This window comes from Sturnira hondurensis, unplaced genomic scaffold, assembly GCF_014824575.4.
Source record: "Sturnira hondurensis isolate 20B ecotype Veracruz unplaced genomic scaffold, ASM1482457v3 Scaffold0014112, whole genome shotgun sequence".
Classification (NCBI taxonomy): domain Eukaryota; kingdom Metazoa; phylum Chordata; class Mammalia; order Chiroptera; family Phyllostomidae; genus Sturnira; species Sturnira hondurensis.
In genome coordinates, this window is record NW_028086743.1 from 513,614 (window position 1) to 525,384 (window position 11,771).

Below are 11,771 nucleotides of genomic sequence, written 5' to 3' on the forward strand. Positions count from 1 at the left end.
TTTTAGTTTGCACAGTCATTTGGGAGTATGTGGCAAACTACTATGCAGAGTGAGAAGTGCCTTGTATTTGAATAATTTTAAAAAGATATACATTGAATATTTTTATTTCATCAACTTTAATAAAAATATCTTATTATACCTTAAGTTAGGTGATGAAATTAATGCTCCTGCACTACTCTAAATCTCTGTATTTCCATTCCTTTCCTAATTTTTTGTTTTATTATTAGTTTACAATTATAGAAACAATAAAATAGTACTTTGAATTTTGTCTGTGACAGATTCTAAAAATTAAAAATCAATAGGAAATATTTACTTTGAGTGTTTTCATTTATTTTTTGTTTTTCTTGAGAAAAGATATGTATTATTTATATTATGAGTATCCTTTAGATTTTTAATCATAATGTCTGTTGAATAGAATTAACTTCCATTTTGAAGGCAATATTTTGGAGCCTTCTGACTTTTAAAATTGTCCAAGTTGAAAACCACCTGGGTTTATAATATTCTAACTTAATTCAGTTAATTTCTGAACTACCACATACCCATCATTTTGAAACATTTATGTTGGGTTAGTTACATTTTCTTACATATTCTTCCACTGAATATTTCACCTTTTGCTGGATTGCATTCTTCTTAAAAAGAAAAGTTGTGAGGACTTTTGGCCAAGGTGGAGGTATAGGTAAATATACTTTGCCTTCTCACACAACCAAAAGATGGACAACAACAAGTTTAAAAACAAAAAATAACCAGAACTTATAGAAAATTGAACTGTATGAAAGTCTGGCAACCAACGTGTTAAAGAAGAAAAATTCATCCAGACCTGTAGGTAGGGTGAAGATGGGCAGCTGGAGTGGAGAGGACTTCGGGTAAGGTGGTGGCTGGAGGACAGGGGAAGGCCAGACGGTGGCTGGTGGGCCTGGCAAAATGGTGTCTGGCTGAGTGGGTGGTCCCACATTTGTGTGTGGATAGACCAAAAGGAACAACTGGGGGGCAAGACAGACTCTACAACCCAGGGTTCCAATGTGGAGAAATAAAGCCTCAAAACCTCTGACTGAAAACAGCTGTGGGAGTTGAGGCAGCAAGAGGAACTCCCAGCCTCACAGAAAATTTTGCTGGGGAGACCCACAGGGTCCTAGAACATACACAAAACCACCCACCCATGAACCAGCACCAGAAGGACCCAATTTCCTGTTGGCAGTAGCAGAAGTAACTGAAAGCCAACAGAGTGCTGAGCAAGTGGTGTTGTTCCCTTTCACACCAATCCCTCACATACAGCACCACAACACAATGATATGGGTTGCCCCACACTGGTGAATTCCTAAGGCTCAGCCCTTTACTACATAACAGGCTCAGTGAGATAAAAAAAAATGACCCAAATTAAAGAATGGATCAAAGCTCAAGAAAAAAATAAAACTAAGCAATGAAAAGATAGCCAACCTATCAGATGCACAATTCAAAACACTGGTAATCAGGATGCTCACAGAAATGGTTGAATATGGTCACAAAATAGAGGAACAAGTGAAGGTTATGAAAATGAAATAAAGGAAAATGTATAAGAAACCAACAGGGAAAGGAAGAAAACCAGGATTCAAATCAACGGTTTGGAGGAGAAGGAAGAAATAAACATTCAACCAAAACAGAATGGAAAACAAGAATTTGAAAAATTGAGGAGAGGCTTAGAAACCTCCAGGACAGCTTTAAATTTTCCAACATCCAAATCAGAGGGGTGCCAGAAGTAAGAGAGGAAGAGCAAGAAATGGAAAACTTATTTGAAAACATAGTGAAGGAGAATGTCTTAATCTGGCAAAGGAAACAGAATTCCAGGAAATCCAGAAAACTCAGATAATCCCAAAGAATTTGGGCCCGAGGAAGCACACAGCAAGGCACATCATACTTATATTATATAATCACATAATTGCATTACCCAAGATTAAAGGGAAGGAGAGAATCTTAAAAAAAGCAAAAGGGAAGAGAAAGTTACCTACAAAAGAGTTCCTGTAAGACAATCAGCTGATTTCTCGAAAGAAACCTTTCAGGCAAGAAGAGACGGAAAGAAGTATTTGAAGTAATGAAAGAAAGACTGTTAACATCTACAGACTCTAAATATGCTCTTATGGTAGTCTGTGTGCATGGAACAACATGAAAGGAATGAGGGCTCTTAAACTTGGGGAATGCAAACATCAACATGCAAAAGATATTTTGAACACAGAAAAATGGTGCCCAAACAAGCCAAGGAAAGCATGCTGCCAATAAAGCAGCAAGACAAATAGCCCAAGAGTCACAACTTCTCGGGGCTTTAATTATCTTCTTGGACTTGTCAGAATTTGAGACCTATTACTTAGAATGAGGTGAAGAATGGGCCTGGAAAGAGTATTTTCTAACACTGATCCTAATGCTATATGGAAAGTCAACCTGCGTGGTGTGATCTTATTCCCTGAATCTCTGGCATATCTCATCCTCAAGCACATATTGATACATGAAAGGACCCATTATGGAAGGGATGCTTTAATGGGCCACATTAGATAAAATTTGAAGGGCTCTCATGTGCAAAGGACCACTTTGTAGTTCATCCAATCTGTGAAGGAGACTGAGAAAATGAACCACATAGTATACCAGGAAACACATTTGAAATGAGACCAGACACTTTTCATTGCCTTAGTCCAGACTAGTATATCAACCAAAAGCAGGCTTAAATTAAGTTCTTTTGAAACAGTTTATGGGAGATCCTTCCAAGTGTATGTTTTAGGAATACCCCTTTTAAATTAAAAACATGAATGAAAAAATCAAATAATATATATAGCATCTGGTGCAAACACTAACAATTTTGGAAAAGTGTGCTCATTGAGGGCCAGTCTACCTGTTTGACAGGCCCTTACACCCCCTCCAGCTGGCAGATCTAATCATTTTTTTATGTTTCATCTTTTAAACTTTTAACATTTCATAGGCCCTTTGACAGGCCCTTACACCCGTCCAGCTGGCAGATCTAATCATTTTTTTATGTTTCGTCTTTTAAACTTTTAACATTTCAGTATTTATGTTCTTACATTTGTGTCAATTTTTCCCCTTCAATCCCTCCATGAAGACTTCCTCACACCCACAATCAACACCCCCATTGTTGTCAATATCCATGGGTTATGCATATATTCTTTGACTAATCCCTTCATTTTAATTCAACACAGTCCCTACCTCCTCCACCCCCTTGTACAGCTAGCTAGCTGTCTGTTCTGTTTCTATGCCATTGATTCTATTTTGCTCAATAGTATATTATGTTCATTAAATTTCACTGATAAGTGAAATTATATATTATTTGCATTTCACTGACTGCCTTAATTTACTTAGCATAATAGTTTCCAGTTCCACTCATGTATCACAAAAGATAAGAATTCCTCCTTTTTTATCACTGTGTAGTAGTATTCCCTTGTGTAAATGTACCACAGCTTTTTTATTTACTCAGATACTAATGGGCACTTAGGTTGTCTCAAAATCTTGGCTAAATAACTTTGCTATGAACATAGGGGTGTATATATGTATTTACATTGGTGCTTCAGGATTCTGAGGATGTATTTCCAGAAGTGGAATCACTGGGTTGAAAGGGAGTGTCATTTTTAATTTTTTGAGGAAACCCCATAATGCTTTCACAATGGCTACATCAATCTGCATTCTCACCCATAGTGCAAAAGTGTTCCCCTTTCTCTTCATTATTATCAGAACTTTCTGTTTGTTGATTAATGCTATCCATTTTGGCAGGTGTGAGGTAATATCTCATTGTGGTTTTAACTGGTATCCCTCTGATGACTACTGACATTGAACATTCTTTCAAATGTCTATGGGCCATCTGTATGTTCTCCTTGGAGAAGTGTGTATTCAGGTCCTTTGCATATTTCTTAATTGGAAAGTCTTTCTGCGGTTGACTTGTATAAGTTCTTTATATGTTTAGGAGATTAAACCCTTGTTCAATGTATAATTAGGAAATATGTTCTCCCATACATATTTGATTTCTGATTATTTCTGATGATTTCTTTAGCTGTGCAGAAGCTTATTTGATATAATCCTACTTGTTTATTTATTCTTTGTTTGTATTGTTCTAGGAGATATATTGGCTTGAATTTTTGGGAATAGTTTGAGGATAGGTGTTTGTTCTTATTTCAATGTTTGGTAAAATTTACTTGTGAAGTCATCTGGCCCAGGACTTTTATTTGCAGGAAGTGCTTTTTTAAATTATTATTACTTCTTCAATTTAATTAGTTGTTATTGGTATATTCAGGTTTTCTGCTTCTTCCTGTTTTAGTTTTTGAAGATTATTTGTTTCTAGAAATATATCCATTTTGCAGGTTGTCCAATTTGACAACATGTTTTTTCATAATATTTTCTTACAATCCTTTATATTTCTCTGGTATCTGTTGTTACTTTGCTTCTTTTATTTCAGAGTTTATTTGGGTCTTCTCTCTTTTTTTCTTAATGAATCTGGTTAAAGGTTCATCAATTTTGTTTATATTTTCAATGAATCAGCTCCTGGATACATTGGTATTTTGTATTGTTTTTCTAGTTTCTATGTCATTTATTTTTTATTTGATCTTAATTATTTTCTTTCTTCTACTCCTGCTAGACTTTGTTTGCTGTCGTTTTTCTAGTTCTTTTAGGTGTAGAGTAAATTGCTTATTTGAGATTTTTCTATCTTCTTGAGGTAGGCCTATACTGACTTTTCCTGTCAGGATTGTTTTTATTATGTCCCATACATTTTGGGGTGTTATGTGTTCATTTTCATTTGTTTCCAGGTACTTTCTGATTTCTCCTGTGATCTTATTGATAACCATAATTATTTAACAACATGCTATTCAACCTCCATGTATTTAAGTGTTTTCAATTTTTTATTGAGGTTGATTTCTAGTTCTATACCATTATGAATAAAGAAAATGCTTGATATGACTCAATTTCCTTGAATTTGTTAAGACTTAGTTTACATCCCAACATGCAGTCTATCCTTGAGAATGATCCATATGCACTTGAGAAGAATGTATCTCAATCTGTTGCCTTGGGGTGAATTGTTATGCAAATATTTATTAAATCCATTCAATTTAGTATGTCTTTTAAGCTTGCTTTTCTTTGTTGGGTTTTTTTTCTGGAAGCAGTATCTACTAATGATAGCCAGGTGTTAAAATCTCCTACCATGACTGTATTCCTATAGATCTCTGCCTTAAAGTCCATCAATATTTTCTTCATTTATTTAGGCATTCCTATATTGGATGCATATGTGTTTACAATGGTTACATCTCTATAGTATTATGTAGTGATCTTCTCTGTCTGTTGCTGTAGCCTTTGTTTTGAAGTCTATTTTGTCAGATATAAGTATTGCTACCACAGCTTTTTTTTTTTTTCTTAATCAGTGTATGGTTGCCTCTCGTGGGTCCCCTGCAGGACCTGGCCTGCAACCCAGGCATGTGCCCTGACTTGGAATTGAACCTCGATCGTCTGGTTCACAGGCCCATGCTCAATCCCCTGAGCTACACCAGCTAGGTTGCTACCGCAGCTTTTAAAATCTCCATTTGCATGGAATACTTCTTGTTTATCTTTACTTTCAGCCTCTGCAAATCATTTGTTCTGAGGTGGGTCTCTTGTACACAGCATATATGTTTCATGTTTTCTTATCCATTCAGCTAGCCTATACCTTTTGATTAGAGCATGTAATCCATTTATATTTAAGGCTATTATTGATAGGTACTTATTCACTGCCATTTTTTTCTTTATACCTATGTTCCTCTGTCTCATTACTTCTTCTCAAAGCAATTTCTTTAACATCAGTTGCATTCTGGTTTAGTGGTAATCAACTCTGAGAGCCTTTTGGGGGTGGGGAGGCTGGAAGCTTTTATTTCACCTTTAATATTAAATGATAGCCTTGTTTAATAGAGTATTCTAGGTTGCAGGTCTTTCTCACTTTTTAATACTTTTATATTTCATGTCAATCCATTCTGGCCTGAAGTGTTTTTATTGAGAACTCAGCTGGGAGTCATATGGGAACCCTCTTGTATGTAATTAACTGTTTCTCTCCTGCTGCCTTAAAGATTCTGTCTTTAAACTTTGACATTTTAATAATGATGTCATTTTTTCCCATGTTTTTATTGTTTTTCAAGTATAATTGCCTCCATTTTTCCATAATGGTATGTCTTAACATGTCTTTTGTTCATCTTGATGGGGACTCTCTGTGCTTCCTGAACTTTTATGACTTTTTTCTTCATCAAATTAGGGAAGTTTCTATCATTATTTTTTCAAACAGGTTTTTTATCCCTTGCTCAGGTTCTTCTCTCTCTAGTATTTTTATGATGTGGATATTGTTATATTACTTGTTGTCCCAAAGTTCCTTAACTTTGGGGCCAGCCCATTTCACATCTTAACCCTCTTCAGGTAGCCTGTGGTTGGTTATTTTGGGTGTCTGTTTTCCTATGTAGTTTTATTTCCAATTTTGTTCTGGAAGAAATTATAAAAAAGAGAGGCAACCATACATTGATATTAAAAAAAAATTACTCCATATTTAATTAACTCAGGGAAATCTGTTTAGTGAAAAGAAAGGAGCTACATTATGGTAGCTGGTGACTATATTTGCCAGCATTGACTCACTATTACATACTGAAAAAAATGTATGTGTGTGTATATATATATATATATATATATATATTTATTTATTTATTTAACTACAACTTTAAAAAACACTTTAATATTTCCACCACAATATTGAAACCTTCTATTTCAAGTATCTAAACTCTTTACTATGTATTTTCTCTTAAATATTAATACTGAATATAGTTTTGAAAAGTAGACTTTTTCAGAAAAACAGGTAAGACAGTGAATTTATTCAAGATTTATTGTACTTAGTATTCTTATGAATATACCTAACACCTCAATGTCTAACAGAAGAAATGTGTTTTCAGAAAGATAGTTAAATGATTGAAGGGTAACCTTGAAACGGGACACTAATTATTTTTCTATGTCATAAGTATACTACCATTTTTTGAAGAGCAACATATTAGTACTAATTTTGTCATTCATAAAAGAAATCCATGAAAATTAAGATACTACAGTTGGTATAACTTAACTTGGAAATACTTGCTACCTATAGCACCATAAATATTCATGTGTTTTCATTATGTAGAACTGCACATATTTTGAGAACTACAATCTCATAGTGAGCAAAACATTATTAAATTTATTGTACTTCTAAATTTTCACATTAAAACATTTGTAATATTACAGATCTTTAAAAATGTTTATTTAAAATTAATTGACATTTCCTATTGAATTTATGGTTAGAATGTGCATTATTCTCATTTATTTTCTATATTTGTCTAGTGTTTTTGTAGAAAGATTGACTTGACTCCAATAAACATTTAATAGGAAAAAGGAAGTGTAAAGTGCTGAAGTTCATTCATATGAGGTCTGTCCAGAAGGTTTCCAGCCATGTAATATGAAACATGGAGACATTCATTGAAGAGAGTACAACACATAAGAAACATTGTTAATAGGACAGTTACAGCTCAGTCCCATTCAATGTAGGCAACTTGGAACCCACACAATTCTCCCAGTTGCCATTGGGCACCGCATTGTGTTTTCACAAATCTCATCAATGGTCTGGTCTGAAATCTCTTCCGTTTCAAAGGTGATTTTGGTTTGGGGAAAAGTAAGAAGTCATGGGGCACAAACTCTGGGCCATAGAGGGGCTGAGTCACCTGAGTGATTTTATGTTTCGCCAAAAAACTATGCACAAGACATGATGCATGAGCAGGCACATTGTTCTGGTAAAGCTGCCAGTAACCAATTGCCCATAGTTACGGACTTCTGAATAAGCTGAATAGTTTCTGTAGAAGAATGTTAAGCTTAATGGAAAATTTGATGCAAATTCATTGCTCTACTTGCTCAGTCATTTAAATGTGATGGCCGCACACAGTACACATGCTCAACCAATGGCATCTACAGCATTCAGTAACTAGTACAGTGAAGTCATTGTTCACCCATGTTCATTCCAGTCCATTCTTCTTGGCCCCCAGGTTACATGACTGTTGCACAAACTGTTCTCATTACACTAACAATGGCTGGACTTTTCCCATACATATGTTGTAGATCTGAAAATTGGAAGTTCTGTAAGTCAGTATCATATTTCAAAGCCTGCCTTTGGGCCAGGAGAGCAAATTTGAATAAGCTAATTATTCAAAGCAGAACTTGACAGGAACATCAGAATTTCCCTTTGTAGCAGTACTCTATTTTCAAAACATGAAGTTTCTCGGAATTAAAGGTGAACATAACTTAGCCCGTATCAGTAAATTGGCATTTCACCCTCTATGTCTTGATATTAAATAGGTTGTGTTGAGATTGATAAATAATAATAATGCAAATATTCTATATTATTTCTCATTATTCTTATTTCTTATAATATGTGGGAGCACATATACATGCCCCCAAAACACATGAATTGTGGTGATTATAAAACTTACTTCAGCCCTGGATGGTGTAGCTCAGTGGATTGAGCACAGGCCTGCGAACCAGATGATCACTAGGGTGCGTGCCTGGGTTGCAGGCTAGTTCTCAGCAGGGGACACATGAGAGGCAACCATACATTGATATTAAAAAAAATTTACTCCATATTTAATTAACTCAGGGAAATCTGTTTAGTGAAAAGAAAGGAGCTACATTATGGTAGCTGGTGACTACATTTGCCAGCATTGACTCACTATTACATACTGAAAAAAATGTATGTGTGTGTATATATATATATATATAATATATATATATATATTATATATATATAATATATATATATATAACTACAACTTTAAAAACACTTTAATATTTCCACTAAACTGTGAATTATTTGAAGGTAAAGAATGTATTGCTTATTTTTGAATTTCCATCATTTTCCTTCAAGCTGAAAATGACAAAATAATCAAGATAGAGGTGTAGATATGCTTTGCTTCTTTGAACAACCAAAAGAAGGACAATAGCAAATTTAAAAACAAAATACAACTAGAACTGTCAGAAAAGTAAACTGCATGGAAGTCTTAGAGCCAAGGAGTTAAAGAAGAAATATTCATCCACACTGGTTGGAGGGGTAGAGACATGCAGCCTAGGTGGAAAAGACATGGGGAAGGCAATTGGACTGCAGAAAGGGGGAACCAGGTTACAGGTGGTGGACACCTGGTCCCATATTCACCTGTGAATAGTCAGGAGGAACAACTTGGGAGTTAGACAAACTTTGGAACCCAGGGTCCTTTCATGGGGAAATAAAGACTCAGAACCCCTGGCTATAAAACTGTAGGGGTTGTGGTGGTGGAAGAAACTCCCAGCCTCACAGGGGACATTGTTGGAGAGACATGGAGTGTCCTTATAATGTACACAAACCCACCCATCCTGGAATCAGCACCAGCATTACACAATTTGCTTGTAGATAGCAGGGGAAGTGACTGAAAATGGGGTGAGAGCAGCATTGTTCTCTCTGACAACTCTCCCACAAGCAATGCTACAATGTAGTGAAATGGGCTGCCCTGCCCTGGCAAATACCTAAGGCTCCAACACAATTTAACAGCTGTACTTAGACAAAGAAATATGGGCCACATAAAAGAACAACTTAAAACTCCAGAAAAAGAACTAAGTGCAGAGGGAATAGCCAACCAATCAAATACACAGTTCAAAGCACTGGTAATCAGGATACTCGCTAAAATGGTCGAATATAATAAAAAAATAGAGAGAAAAGTGAAAGCTAAGTGAAGTGAAATAAAGGAAAATGTACAGGGAACCAACAGTGGAGGGAAGAAAACCAGGACTCAAATCAATGGTTTGGAGAAAAAGGCAGAAGTAAATATTCAACCAGAACAGAATGAAGAAACAAGAATTCAAAAAATAAGGAGAGGCTTAGAAATGTCTGAGGCTACTTTAAATGTTCCAACATATGAATCACAGGGGTGCCAGGAGAAAGAAGAGGAAGAAAAAAATTGAAAACTTATGTGAAAACATAATGAAACAGAACTTCCCCTATCTGACTAAGGAAATAGACTTCCAGGGAGTCCAAAAACCCAGAAAGCCCCGAAGAAATTGGACCCAAGGAGGAACACACCAAGGCACATCATAATTACATCAGCCAAGATGAAAGATATAGAGAGAATCTTAAAAGCAGCAAGAGAAAAGGAATCAGTTATCTACAAAGGAGTTCCCATAAAACTAACAGCTGATTTCTCAAAACATTTCAGACAAGGTGCTAGAAAGAAGTATTCAAAGTTATGAAAACCAAGGACCTACAACCAAGATTACCCTATTCAGCAAAGCTATCATTTAGAATGGAAGGGCAGATAAAGTGCTTCTCTGATAAGGTCAGGTTAAAGGAGTTCATCATCACTCTTGTTATATGAAATGTTAAAGGGACTTATCTAAGAAAAAGAAGATTCAAAACTATGAACAGTAAAATGACAACAAACTCACAACTATCAACAACTGAATCTAAATACAAGACAGGAATAGAATCACAGAAATCACATGGAAGGTTATCAGCAGGGATAAGGAAGGGGGAGAATTGGGGAAAAGTTAGAGGGAGTAAGAAGCATAATTAGTAGGTATAAAATGGACAGGAGAAGGTTAAGAATAATAAAGGGAATGGAGAAGACAAAGAACATATTTATATGACTCATGGGCATGAAATAGGGGTGATGCTAGTGGGAGGAGGGGTACAGGGTGTAGGTGGATAAATGGAAGAAAAAATGGGAACACTGTAATAGCATAATCAATAAAACATACTTAAAATAAAAAAATACTCAGCACCAAAAAAAGTAACAAAATCACAAGGTTTATTTGCTTTATTTGATGATTGTGTTGTTTCTTTCAACTGGTTAATCAGTATATCTATCATTAACCATAATTTATGTACTCATACTAGTTTTTTTTTCCTTTTTAGACACATTATCTCTTGCATTTCTTGTATATACATCTGTTCATGGAATTGTGCTACACAGGAGTTTTAGATCATGGGATTTGAAAGAAAGTAAGTAAATGCTCCTACTTTTGAGTATGTAAATAGTATAGATTAGAATTTATTAAAATATTATTAGATTATAAAATTGTGAAAGTAGATTCCCAAAGTATAGAAAGTGAAATTAAAAGAATGTAAAATTTTCTTTTTTTATGGATGGGTAGTATTCCATTGCTTAAAGGAATTATACATGTGTTATCTATTCATCTACTGAACATCAGGCTGTTTCCAAATCTTGGCTATTGTAAATTATAATGCAATGAACAGAGATGATACATATATTCTTTTGAATTAATGTTTTGCATTTCTTCGGATAAATTCCCAGAAGTGGAATTATGAGGTCATAAGGCAGTTCCATTTTTAATTTTTGAGGTATCTTCATTCAGCTTTCCACAGTGGCTGTAATTTTACCCTTTGTTACAGCATAGATGGAGATATGGAGAATATTATTCTAAGTGAAATAAGCCATCCACAAGAAGACAAGTGCCATATGATTTCACTCATATGTAGAATCTAATGAACATACTAGACAAACAAGCAAAATAGAGACAAACTCATAGAGAGCAGAATGGCAGTTCTGGAGGGAGAGTTGGTAGGGGGTGGAAGGGTCAAGCAAAAAAGAAAAAGAATTCATGTGCATGGACAACAGTGTGGTAACTGCAGCGTGATGAGTGGGGAAGTGGAAGAGTATATAGGGGGATAAATGGTAATGAAAAATACAATAAAAATGATGCTAAGTGAAATAAGCCAGTCAGAGAAAGACAAATACCAC